Source organism: Hyperolius riggenbachi, chromosome 8 (assembly GCF_040937935.1).
Source record: "Hyperolius riggenbachi isolate aHypRig1 chromosome 8, aHypRig1.pri, whole genome shotgun sequence".
Taxonomy (NCBI): Eukaryota; Metazoa; Chordata; class Amphibia; order Anura; family Hyperoliidae; genus Hyperolius; species Hyperolius riggenbachi.
In genome coordinates, this window is record NC_090653.1 from 265731984 (window position 1) to 265746270 (window position 14287).

Below are 14287 nucleotides of genomic sequence, written 5' to 3' on the forward strand. Positions count from 1 at the left end.
GGATTGGAAACGACTACGCAACACTCCAGGACCCCAACCAAGTAACATGACCAATGAACATCTGGGATGGTTTAGCGTTTCCGGTCCCTGTTTATTGAACCTCTCATCTGTATTACATTTATGACTGCATGGCGGCAAAAAGCATTGCTGCTATATCCGCACGCTTTTTGTCCTCATGCAAGGCCTGGGTTGTTGTGTCTCAAAAAGCATGGCCTTCTTCTCCTCCTGCGCCTGCTCCTGTTCCATCACGTGTGCTGCTGCTGCTGGGTTAGCGTTGCCGCCCGGTCCCTGTTTATTGAACCTCTTATCTTTATTACATTTATGACTGCATGCATGGCGGTAAAAAGCATGCTATCCGCACGCTTTTTGTCCTCATGCAAGGCCTGGGTTGTTGTGTCTCACAAAGCGTGGCCTTCTCCTCCTGCGCCTCCTCCTGTTCCATCACGTGTGCTGCTGCTGCTGCTGCTGGGTTAGCGTTGCCGGTCCCTGTTTATGGAACCTCTTATCTTTATTACATTTATGACTGCATGGCGGTACAAAGCATGCTATCCGCACGCTTTTTGTCCTCATGCAAGGCCTGGGTTGTTGTGTCTCACAAAGCGTGGCCTTCTCCTCCTGCGCCTCCTCCTGTTCCATCACGTGTGCTGCTGCTGCTGCTGCTGCTGGGTTAGCGTTGCCGGTCCCTGTTTATGGAACCTCTTATCTTTATTACATTTATGACTGCATGGCGGTACAAAGCATGCTATCCGCACGCTTTTTGTCCTCATGCAAGGCCTGGGTTGTTGTGTCTCACAAAGCGTGGCCTTCTCCTCCTGCGCCTCCTCCTGTTCCATCACGTGTGCTGCTGCTGCTGCTACTGGGTTAGCGTTGCCGGTCCCTGTTTATGGAACCTCTTATCTTTATTACATTTATGACTGCATGGCGGTACAAAGCATGCTATCCGCACGCTTCTTGTCCTCATGCAAGGCCTGGGTTGTTGTGTCTCACAAAGCGTGGCCTTCTCCTCCTGCGCCTCCTCCTGTTCCATCACGTCTGCTGCTGCTGGGTTAGCGTTGCCGCGTGGTCCCTGTTTATTGAACCACTTATCTTTATTACATTTATGACTGCATGGCGGTACAAAGCATGCTATCCGCACGCTTCTTGTCCTCATGCAAGGCCTGGGTTGTTGTGTCTCACAAAGCGTGGCCTTCTCCTCCTGCGCCTCCTCCTGTTCCATCACGTCTGCTGCTGCTGGGTTAGCGTTGCCGCGTGGTCCCTGTTTATTGAACCACTTATCTTTATTACATTTATGACTGCATGGCGGTACAAAGCATGCTATCCGCACGCTTCTTGTCCTCATGCAAGGCCTGGGTTGTTGTGTCTCAAAGCGTGGCCTTCTCCTCCTGCGCCACCCTCCTCCTGTTCCATCACGTGTGCTGCTGCTGGGTTAGCGTTACCAGTCCCTTTTCCTGGAACCTCTTATATGTATTACATTTATGACTGCATGCCGACAAAAAGCATGTTACCTGTGCAAAGAAAACAGACATTTCCCGCATTTAAAAGACAGTTTTCCCTTTGAAACTTTAAAATCGATTTTCTCAAAAACTATAAGCTCTTTTTGCTAAATTTTTTTTCCTCTTGTACCCACTCCCAAGGTGCACATACCCTGTAAATTTGGGGTATGTAGCATGTAAGGAGGCTTTACAAAGCACAAAAGTTCGGGTCCCCATTGACTTCCATTATGTTCGGAGTTCGGGTCGAACACCCGAACATCGCGGCCATGTTCGGCCTGTTCGGCCCGAACCCGAACATCTAGATGTTCGCCCAACACTAATGGCTCCCAACAAGCAGCGACAAGTGGATCTTCACGGGTTCCAGCGCAGGGTTCCTTGAGTTCCAAAAGTATTTGCAGGGTTCTTTCAGGGTGAAAAGGTTGAGAAAGGCTGCCCTAGGGGCACTTTATTCACTAAAGATACACTTTAAGCAGTCCCTCAAAACTCACTTTTTATAATAAGCATACACTCAGGCCATTCCCCCTCAAGTTATACTCCTTTACTAGATAACCTAAAAACACACTGCCTCTATGTATGAAATATTGTATACTTACCTACCTCTTGTCCCCGCCCGACATTCCTTTAGATTGTAAGCTTGCATGGGCAGGGCTCTCTCACCCTTTTGTGTTTTGGAATTTGTTATACATTTTATTCATCATGTTACATTTTTCACTATAATTATGTCTACTATATATATTTTGTACCAGTGTCAATATTTGGTTTACTATATACAGGGAGTGCAGAATTATTAGGCAAATGAGTATTTTGACCACATCATCCTCTTTATGCATGTTGTCTTACTCCAAGCTGTATAGGCTTGAAAGCCCACTACCAATTAAGCATATTAGGTGATGTGCATCTCTGTAATGAGAAGGGGTGTGGTCTAATGACATCAACACCCTATATCAGGTGTGCATAATTATTAGGCAACTTCCTTTCCTTTGGCAAAATGGGTCAAAAGAAGGACTTGACAGGCTCAGAAAAGTCAAAAATAGTGAGATATCTTGCAGAGGGATGCAGCACTCCTAAAATTGCAAAGCTTCTGAAGCAAGATCATCGAACAATCAAGCGTTTCATTCAAAATAGTCAACAGGGTCGCAAGAAGTATGTGTAAAAACCAAGGCGCAAAATAACTGCCCATGAACTGAGAAAAGTCAAGCGTGCAGCTGCCAAGATGCCACTTGCCATCAGTTTGGCCATTGTAACGATCTGCTCAGCTGTCTGCACGGGCAGACAACTGTTTGACCATTCCTTAAGTCTAAGGGGTGCAGGTCTCTGGAAAAGAGACCTGTCTTCCCTTTGCAAGTTTCAGACCTGCTCTGCTGCTGAGTAATTTGCATATATTTGTTATGCAGATTTCCTAGCTGCTTCCTTTGAAGGCTGGCAGTATAAATACCATGTTCTCCCAGAATCCTTGGCTGGTCATCTTAATGGTTTGTTACTGCTAAACACTCCTAGAGTGTCAGCCTTGCCTGTTTGTTTATCTTAGAGTAATTCTTGGGACTGTACTAGGCATTCCCTCTAGAGCAGTCGGATTGTATTATCTGTTTTGCCTGTACAGTCTTTGTGTCTCGATTGCCTTGTCGCCAGCAGCGGTCGACAGGGAATAGTTCTGTCTGTCTGGGGGTGCTAACCAGAGCAGCGGTTGCTACTGGTAGCCCCTTCTGTTTATCTGTCTGGATCGCACTAGCCCTAGTGGTAGTGGCAGTGCCTCCTTCTGTATCTCTGCCTTTGGGGTGTTAACCAGAGCAGCGGTTGCTACTGGTAGCCCCTTCTGTTTGTCTGTCTGGATCGCACTTGCCCTAGTGGTAGTGGTGGTGCCTCCTTCTGTATCTTTGCCTTGGGGGTGCTAGCCAGAGCAGCGGTTGCTACTGGCAGCCCCACCTGTCTGTCTGTCTTGTCTGATACGAACGCTTGCTGTAGGCTCGGTGAGGTAACTGTTTAGCAAGCGTTCGCGTTCTCTATTTCGTGTTTGTCTGTCATTGGTTAGTTAGGGTGGCACGCTTATCACTGGGCACCTAACGCGCGGTGATCGTGCAGAAACGCGTTCGCTGTTGCGAATGAGTGCGGTGTTTGCGTTTAGCTAGCGTTTGTTTTTTTCCTTATCTTCTGATTGTTGTTTGCTGTGCCTTTGCTACTCTCATGCTCTGTTCTGTTCAGCCTTGTTACTTCTGGCAATCGCCTCTCTCTTGCGATTGCGTTACCGCTTTGTTTCTGCGAATGTGTGTTCGCCGTCGCTGGGTGGCGACTAGATTGGGGAACACACATTTAGTCTGTCTCTGTGCTCTCTTGGAGGGTTATCGTGCCCTGCTTTGCCTTATCCGTACAATTCCTGTCTGGCATCTGTGGCCGTGCAGAGGCTGTGCTCGTCTGCACTCCACAGCTCCATCTGCTGGTGGGAATTACCCTCTACTGGTGCATTGCACCCAAGCTGGGTACTATCTATACGCTTGTGGAGGATTTCTGCTGTGTCAGCGCGCATCTTGTGCGCTGACCACGGAGATAGAAACCCGCAATCGTTACAGCCATATTTCAGAGCTGCAACATCACTGGATTGCCCAAAAGCACAAGGTGTGCAATACTCAGAGACATGGCTTGTGGGGCCTTTTCGGGTTGAGGATGGAGTCAAGCTTAACTCCCAGTCCTACTGCCAATTTCTGGAAGACACCTTCTTCAAGCAGTGGTACAGGAAGAAGTCTGCATCCTTCAAGAAAAACATGATTTTCATGTAGGACAATGCTTCATCACACGTGTCCAAGTACTCCACAGCGTGGCTGGCAAGAAAGGGTATAAAAGAAGAAAAACTAATGGCCTCCTTGTTCACCTGATCTGAACCCCATTGAGAGCCTGTGGTCCATCATAAAATGTGAGATTTACAAGGAGGGAAAACAGTACACCTCTCTGAACAGTGTCTGGTAGGCTGTGGTTGCTGCTGCACGCAATGTTGATGGTGAATAGATCAAAACACTGACAGAATCCATGGATGGCAGGCTTTTAAGTGTCCTTGCAAAGAAAGGTGGCTATATTGGTCACTGATTTGTTTTTGTTTTGTTTTTGAATGTCAGAAATGTTTATTTGTGAATGTTGAGATGTTATATTGGTTTCACTGGTAAAAATAAATAATTAAAATGGGTATATTTGTTTTTTGTTAACTTGCCTAATAATTATGCACGGTAATAGTCACCTGCACACACAGCTATCCCCCTAAAATAGCTAAAACTAAAAACAAACTAAAAACTACTTTCAAAAATATTCAGCTTTGATATTAATGAGTTTTTTGGGTTCATTGAGAACATGGTTGTTGTTCAATAAAATTATTCCTCAAAAATACCACTTGCCTAATAATTCTGCACTCCCTGTACTATTGTATGTGTTATTATGTACCCCTTGTTTGTTTCTTACTTTGTACAGTGCCATGGAAAATATCAGCGCTTTATGAATCAATAACTATAATAATTAGTGTGCTGCGTTTTCAACGCTATTTTCCCTGATCACAATTGTGTCTGCTGCATTTTTCATGTGATTAACCTTCTACATAAGCTATAGGAGTGCAGGGAAATTACATAGCAATCACGCCACTGTACTGTTTTCAACTATTCACCATATTTTCCCGGCCACTTTGCAATTGCGTCGTACACCTGACGGATTTCAGCAGACTCAAGGTGGCTGGAAATAGTAAAACACACCATCGCAACGCGTTTCTTGGTGGAAAACAGCCCTTATGCTGGGAATACATGGTACGTTTGTACCGCTCGATTGAGCCATTTAGATGGCTCGATTGCTAATTTCCGACATGTCCGATCACCCGCCCGATCGATTCCGCGCTCGATACCGCGTGGGGGACAATGGAAAAAGAGCAGAAGATAAGAGAATCGCCCGCGGGGTCGAGAGGGGAATCGATCGGGCAGCAGAATCGAGCGGTACCGTGTATTCCCAGCATTACAGTATTTACAGAGAAGGCTTGTCATAGTGGAGGGGGTATGAAGAGGCGTACATTAAGAAGGGAGAGTACTTGCAAAGAGGCATGTAGTATTAGGGGAGAGACAATATTAAAGAGACTCTGAAGCGAGTTAAAAACTCGCTTTTTAGCTTATAATAAACATGGGCATGCTTGCCCCAGCTAAAACGCCGCTATCCCGTGGCTGAACGAGGGGTCTTTACCCCCCAAATCCCCCCCTGCAAAATCCACGACCAACTTGGTCGTAGCTTTTGCTGCTCATGGAGGCAGGGCTAATGGCTATAGCCCTGCCTCCATGCGCGTCTGTCAGCCGGTGGATCTCCGCCTCTCCCCCGTCCCTCTGAAGGAAGAGGGAGAGGGGCGGCGGAGAGGCGGCAATCAGCGCTGATAGACGTGCATGGAGGCAGGGCTACAGCCATTAGCTCTGCCTCAACAGGTAGCGCTCCCTGCACAGCACGGAGGAGATTTGGGGGGTAAAAAAGAAGTCAAAAGTTCATAGCTGGGGCAAGCATGCCGATGTTGATTATAAGCTAAAAAGCAAGTTTTTAACTCGCTTCAGACTCTCTTTAAGTCAGGAACAGTAAAGTGAGTGTACTGTGAAGGGGTGACAGAATTGTGGAGGAAAGTATGAAGAAGTCACAGCAATAGCATTAAAGAAAACCTGAACTGAAAATTAAAAGTCAAAATAAGCATACACAAGTCATACTTACCTCCTGTGTGGTCACTACTCAATCTCGTTCTCCTCGCCTGCATCCTGTTTGTCCACTGTGAGCAATGGAATTCTCTGTCCTCCATTTTGAAAATGGCCATTACCCCATAACAGCTTTCTGGTCAGCACACTGTTAAACTGTAACATCACCCACTTGTGCCATAGGGTAACATGGACATTACCTGGTACATCAGTTTTCCTCTCAGCTGTAACTGACAGCAACTGATATATAACTGACAGCAACTGATATATTTCAGTTCTGACAAAATGTTGTCAGAACTGGAAGGGATCACTGTAAGAAGAAAATGGTGAGCTTATGAGAGGAACTGATGGCAAGGTAACAATTTAATGTTCATTTGAAGATACCTCATGTGTTTATTTTAAATAATTTTACTCAGTACAGGTTCTCTTTAAGGGAGAAAGAGGCGCCCAGGGTATGATAAAACTATGTTAAAAGCAACTAAAGTGAAAAAAGTTTGAGGTGGCTTACCTCAGTGACACGTTCTAATAATTTGTAACATACTTTTTAATGTGCACTTGGCAACGCGTTTCATGGGTCTCAGCCCGGTTCCTCAGGCCGAATACAGTGCCAGAAGAAAAATAAGCCAGCGTTTGAGGCCATTTACAAATTATTTGAACATGTCATGATTGAGGTAAGCCACCTCAAACATTTTTTTCATTTTAGTTGCTTTTAACATAGTTTTATCATAGCCTGGGTGCCTCTTTCTCCCCCTTTGTGTTACCAACCCTCCTTCGGGTGGGGTATTTTATTTGGCCAGGTGGCCTAACACCACCTGTGCAACCATCTAGTACTTTTTGCATAAAAGAGAGACCTCATCCAGCCTGGCTGGTCACACAAGTGGAGTCGGGTATGTGTATCTCCACCTGCCTACAGTGGTTGGTTGCCCGCCTGTAACCTCCCCTTGTGAGTGGTTTATTGTCGTGACTTACTGCACCATCGGGGCTCCTGGTGTCTAAGTATTTTTCATTTTTATCTAGGGTGTTTACCTCCATTTTTTCACCCTACCTATGCATATTAATGGCATGAAAGAGTGAGTAGGAATACAGTAATTAGGCAATGGGAGTGTGAAGAGTGGGACAGAGGTGTGTGTGTGTGTGTGTGTGTGTGTGTGTGTGTGTGTGTGTGTGTGTGTGTGTGTGTGTGTGTGTGTGTGTGTGTATAGAGGGCTGTAACAGAAGGGGTATTGTGAAAAGGGATACAGTACTGGGGGAGAGGGAGCATAAAGAAAGTTACATTAGAAGGCAGCATAGTGGTGTACTGAGTAGCCCTCGCACCTTGCTGTACTGGGGTCCAGGGCTGTGGAGTCGGTACAAAAATCATCCGACTCCTCAATTTATGAAACTACCGACTCCAAATACACAAAAAGGCTCCAACTTCTCGACTCCGACTCCTTAGTATAATACATACCAGTGCTGTGGATGTTGTACAAAAATCATCCAACTCCCAACCCCCGACTCCTCAGTTTATGCAACCTCCGACTCCAGGTAGCCAAAATGCATATGAGAGGAATTGGCGCCGGGAGACTTGGGTGCAGGATACAGCCGGTGTGGCTGATCCTGCTCCTGTACAAGTTCCCGGCGACATTAAATACTATTCCCCCTCCAGGTCCACGAGGATAGTGGGGAATGAAATAATTCAGCTTCCAGCAGTTGCTAGAGGCCGAATTGTAGTGTTTTATAAGTAACTTCAGCTCCGTCTTCTGACGGTGCTGAAGTTACTCACTGTGCGCCGCTATAGCAGTAATTCCTATGACCGTCTATGGTGGAGCCGGCTGCGCTCATGTCTCCAGCGCTGGATTAGCAGTGTTCGACTCAAAATTGCTCCAACTCCGACTCCACAGCCCTGCTAGGGTCTATAGTTCTGGACCAGGACTCTATCTGCATGGAGTTTGTATGTTCTTCCTGTGCTTGCATAGGTTTCCTTCTGCAACTCAAAACTGTCATAGGAAGGGGATGATGAAGATGAATACAGTAATGGATCAGGAGCAACATAAGGAGAGCTACATTAATGGGTGGAGCGTAAAGATGGATACAGTTATGTGAAGAGAACTGTGTGAAGAATAGTATCCTAATAATTCCAGAGTTGGGAAATATGAAAAGCAGTATTACAGCAGGGGAGGACCAGTATAAAAAGGGGTACACTTATTGTGGACTATAATGGAAAGAAGGCAGTATACCCATAGTCACAATTAAGAACTTTATAACCCTGAACCATAGATTAGGGACAGACAACTTCCTTTGCCTCCATTTAAAGTTGGACCGGATCTGGATTATTGCACAATCACATTTTATATTCAATTGGAATTTGGAAGAGAGTACAGTATTGGCAGTAGGAGGAGGGTACAGTAATCAGTATTGGTAGTAGGAAAAGGGGACAGTAATCAGTAGAGGCAGTAGGAAGAGGGTACAGTAATCAATAGAGGCAGTAGGAAGATGTTACAGTAATCAATAGGCAGTAGAAAGAGGTTACAGTAATGAGTAGTGGTAGTAGGAAGAGGGTACAGTAATCAGTGGAGGCAGAGGGAAGAGGGTACAGTAATCAATAGGCAGTAGAAAGAGGGTACAGTAATCAGTAGCAGGCATGCTCAGATGTACCTTCGACCACGAAATTCGGTTCGGATTCATATTCAGTTCAGGGTTACGCCTCAAAATTCAGTAAAAATTTGTGTTCGCGAATCACATTGAAATAGGTGTACTTAAAAAAAACAAAACTAAAAACGTGACGTGTGACACTGGCAGCAGGCAATGTATTGTGCTGACCATGGCGGTGGGACCACTGACAGCAGGAGGATAAATACAGCAGCAGCAGGAGGAGGAGTGACGTGTGGCACTGGCAGCAGGCAAGGCATAGTGTGGACCCTGGCGGTGGGAACACTGACAGCAGGAGGATAAATACAGCAGCAGGAGGATAAATGCAGGAGGAGGAGTGACGTGTGGCACTGGCAGCAGGCAATGTATTGTGTTGACCCTGGCGGTGGGACCACTGACAGCAGGAGGATAAATACAGCAGCAGGAGGAGGAGTGACGTGTGGCACTGACAGCAGGCAATGTATTGTGTTGACCCTGGCGGTGGGACCACTGACAGCAGGAGGATAAATACAGCAGCAGGAGGAGGAGTGACATGTGGCACTGGCAGCAGGCAATGTATTGTGTGGACCCTGGCGGTGGGACCACTGACAGCAGGAGGATAAATACAACAGCAGCAGCAGGAGGAGGAGTGACGTGTGGCACTGGCACTAGGCAATGTATAGTGTTGACCCTGGCGGTGGGACCACTGACAGCAGGAGGATAAATACAACAGCAGCAGGAGGAGTGAGTGACGTGTGGCACTGGCAGCAGGCAGTGTATTGTGTGGACCCTGGCGGTGGGACCACTGACAGCAGGAGGATAAATACAGCAGCAGCAGGAGGAGGAGTGACGTGTGGCACTGACAGCAGGCAATGTATTGTGTTGACCCTGGCGGTGGGACCACTGACAGCAGGAGGATAAATACAGCAGCAGGAGGAGGAGTGACATGTGGCACTGACAGCAGGCAATGTATTGTGTTGACCCTGGCGGTGGGACCACTGACAGCAGGAGGATAAATACAGCAGCAGGAGGAGGAGTGACGTGTGGCACTGACAGCAGGCAATGTATTGTGTTGACCCTGGCGGTGGGACCACTGACAGCAGGAGGATAAATACAGCAGCAGGAGGAGGAGTGACATGTGGCACTGGCAGCAGGCAATGTATTGTGTGGACCCTGGCGGTGGGACCACTGACAGCAGGAGGATAAATACAACAGCAGCAGCAGGAGGAGGAGTGACGTGTGGCACTGGCACTAGGCAATGTATAGTGTTGACCCTGGCGGTGGGACCACTGACAGCAGGAGGATAAATACAACAGCAGCAGGAGGAGTGAGTGACGTGTGGCACTGGCAGCAGGCAGTGTATTGTGTGGACCCTGGCGGTGGGACCACTGACAGCAGGAGGATAAATACAGCAGCAGCAGGAGGAGGAGTGACGTGTGGCACTGACAGCAGGCAATGTATTGTGTTGACCCTGGCGGTGGGACCACTGACAGCAGGAGGATAAATACAGCAGCAGGAGGAGGAGTGACATGTGGCACTGGCAGCAGGCAATATATTGTGTGGACCCTGGCGGTGGGACCACTGACAGCAGGAGGATAAATACAACAGCAGCAGCAGGAGGAGGAGTGACGTGTGGCACTGGCACTAGGCAATGTATAGTGTTGATCCTGGCGGTGGGACCACTGACAGCAGGAGGATAAATACAACAGCAGCAGGAGGAGGAGGAGTGAGTGACGTGTGGCACTGGCAGCAGGCAATGTATTGTGTGGACCCTGGCGGTGGGACCACTGACAGCAGGAGGATAAATACAACAGCAGCAGCAGGAGGAGGAGTGACGTGTGGCACTGGCACTAGGCAATGTATAGTGTTGACCCTGGCGGTGGGACCACTGACAGCAGGAGGATAAATACAACAGCAGCAGGAGGAGGAGGATTGAGTGACGTGTGGCACTGGCAGCAGGCAGTGTATTGTGTGGACCCTGGCGGTGGGACCACTGACAGCAGGAGGATAAATACAGCAGCAGGAGGAGGAGTGACGTGTGGCACTGACAGCAGGCAATGTATTGTGTTGACTCTGGCGAGGGGACCACTGACAGCAGGAGGATAAATACAGCAGCAGGAGGAGGAGTGACATGTGGCACTGGCAGCAGGCAATGTATTGTGTGGACCCTGGCGGTGGGACCACTGACAGCAGGAGGATAAATACAACAGCAGCAGCAGGAGGAGGCGTGACGTGTGGCACTGGCACTAGGCAATGTATAGTGTTGATCCTGGCGGTGGGACCACTGACAGCAGGAGGATAAATACAGCAGCAGCAGCAGAAGGAGGAGTGACGTGTGGCACTGGCAGCAGACAATGCATAGTGTGGACCCTGGCGGTGGAAACACTGACAGCAGGAGGATAAATACAGCAGCAGGAGGATAAATACAGCAGCAGCAGGAGGAGGAGTGACGTGTGGTACTGGCAGCAGGCAATGTATTGTGTTGACCCTGGTGGTGGGACCACTGACAGCAGGAGGATAAATACAGCAGCAGGAGGAGGAGTGACATGTGGCACTGGCAGCAGGCAATGTATTGTGTAGACCCTGGCGGTGGGACCACTGACAGCGGGAGGATAAATACAAACGCAGCAGCAGGAGGAGGAGTGACGTGTGGCACTGGCAGCAGGCAATGTATAGTGTTGACCCTGGCGATGGGACCACTGACAGCAGCAGGATAAATACAACAGCAGCAGCAGGAGGAGGAGTGACGTGTGGCACTGACAGCAGGCAATGCATAGTGTGGACCCTGGTGGTGGGACCACTGACAGCAGCAGGATAAATACAACAGCAGCAGCAGGAGGAGGAGTGACGTGTGGCACTGGCAGCAGGCAATGTATTGTGTTGACCCTGGCGGTGGGACCACTGACAGCAGGAGGATAAATAAAGCAGCATGAGGAGGAGTGACATGTGGCACTGGCAGCAGGCAATGTATTGTGTGGACCCTGGTGGTGGGACCACTGACAGCAGCAGGATAAATATAACAGCAGCAGCAGGAGGAGGTGGAGTGACATGTGGCACTGGCAGCAGGCAATGCACAGTGTGGACCCTGGTGGTGGGACCACTGACAGCAGCAGGATAAATACAACAGCAGGAGGAGGAGGAGTGACGTGTGGCACTGGCAGCAGGCAATGCATAGTGTGGACCCTGGCGGTGGGAACACTGACAGCAGGAGGATAAATACAGCAGCAGGAGGATAAATACAGCAGCAGGAGGAGGAGTGACATGTGGCACTGGCAGCAGGCAATGTATTGTGTTGACCCTGGCGGTGGGACCACTGACAGCAGCAGGATAAATACAGCAGCATGAGGAGGAGTGACATGTGGCACTGGCAGCAGGCAATGTATTGTGTGGACCCTGGCGGTGGGACCACGGACAGCAGCAGGATAAATACAACAGCAGGAGGAGGAGGAGTGACGTGTGGCACTGGCAGCAGGCAATGCATAGTGTGGACCCTGGTGGTGGGACCACTGACAGCAGCAGGATAAATACAACAGCAGGAGGAGGAGGAGTGACGTGTGGCACTGGCAGCAGGCAATGTATAGTGTTTACCCTGGCGGTGGGACCACTGACAGCAGCAGGATAAATACAACAGCAGGAGGAGGAGGAGGTGGAGTAACGTGTGGCACTGGCAGCAGGCAATGTATAGTGTTGACCCTGGCGGTGGGACCACTGACAGCAGCAGGATATATACAACAGCAGCAGGAGGAGGAGGAGGAGGAGTGACGTGTGGCACTGGCAGCAGGCAATGCATAGTGTGGACCCTGGCGATGGGACCACTGACAGCAGCAGGATGAAAATGAGCGCGGTGTAATATGTTGCCGCTTTATAAATACAATAAATACATAAATAAATTCATAAATTCATAAATAAATCAATGCAGCAGGCCAGCAGGAGGAGTCAGGCAGAAATACAATAAATACTTAAATAAATTCATAGGTAAATCAATGAAGCAGGCCAGCAGCAACAGGAGGAGTCAGGTAGAAATACAATAAATACATAAATAAATTCATAGGTAAATCAATGAAGCAGGCCAGCAGCAGCAGGAGGAGTCAGGTAGAAATACAATAAATACATAAATAAATTCATAGGTAAATCAATGCAGCAGGCCAGCAGCAGCAGGAGTCAGGTAGAAATACAATAAATACATAAATAAATTCATAGGTAAATCAATGAAGCAGGCTAGCAGCAGCAGGAGGAGGAGTCTTCACATATGGCAGGCAGCAGGCAATGTATTGTAATTCCCAGGCAGGCACCTCATGTCCTCCTTTCGCCGACAACAGGTGCCAGGAACGTGCCTTCTATCCAGGCCTGGTTAATCTTCAAAAATGTCAGTCTGTCCACGCCCTCTGTGGACAGACGAGAGCGCTTCTCGGTGACCACGCCACCGGGCGCACTGAAGCACCTCTCAGACAGCACGCTTGAAGGGGGGCAAGACAATACCTCCAGGGCGTACTGCCCAAGCTCCCTCCAGATGTGCAGCGCTCCACCCAGTACTCCATGGGGTCCACAGGCTCCTCGCTGCCGGTGTCAAGCCACTGAAGGACCCCATGTAGTCGGCCACCATCCGGATCATGCACTGGCTGTGACTCTCACCGAAATTGGCTGCTGCCCGCACCTCCTCTCTCGGCTGCTGTACCTTCATGTAGAACGCCTGCGTCAATGACAGCAGGTCTCCTGGGCGCCTGACGCTGCTGCTGGCCGCAGGCACTGGCTGCTGGACAGGGACAGAGGGAGTGGAAGGCGGGGGGAAGGCTTCCTCCAGTCGCTGAACAAGGATCTCCTGCAACTCCCTTGCTCGCTACTCACGGTCTCTGGCAGGCAGAAACTGATCCCACCTCCGTGGGTCCAGGATCATGCTGATGCAGGCGTCCTCCCTCGCTTGCATCCGCTTGACTCTGGGGTCTGTGTGCAGGCAGCGCAGCATGTGTGCTGCCATGGGGAACAGGGTGGACCGTCTAACAGAGACATCAGGGTCAGCGTCCTCCTCCTCCTCTTGCCCCTGAGACTCTTCCTCCTCTCTCCACCCTCGCACCACTGCTGCGCTCCGATGTTCCCCCCCAGCAGCAACGTCCAGCACCTCCAACTCCTCCTCCTCCAGGGACTCAAATACCTGCGGAGCAGTGGACTGCACAGGCGGCTGCTGTTCCAGCTGCTTCAGGGCCTCCTCTCCCAAATCCACCAAATCGCCAAGTGCCCTGTCCAGCAGACAAACAAAGGGCACCCACTGGCAGAGGGATGCCCGTTGTTCACTCACCAGGTTGGTTCCCTGCAGGAAGGGAGCCAACACCAAGCAGACCTGCTGCATCTGCCCTCATTGCGCGTTGGTGAGGAGCTGGAGTGTGGTGCTGCTTCTGCTGCCGGTGACAGTGGCATCATAGATGTACCGGTTGACAGCCCTCCTCTGCTCAACCAGCCGCTCCAACATCGCCAGGGTGGAGTTCCAGCGAGTTGGCACATCTA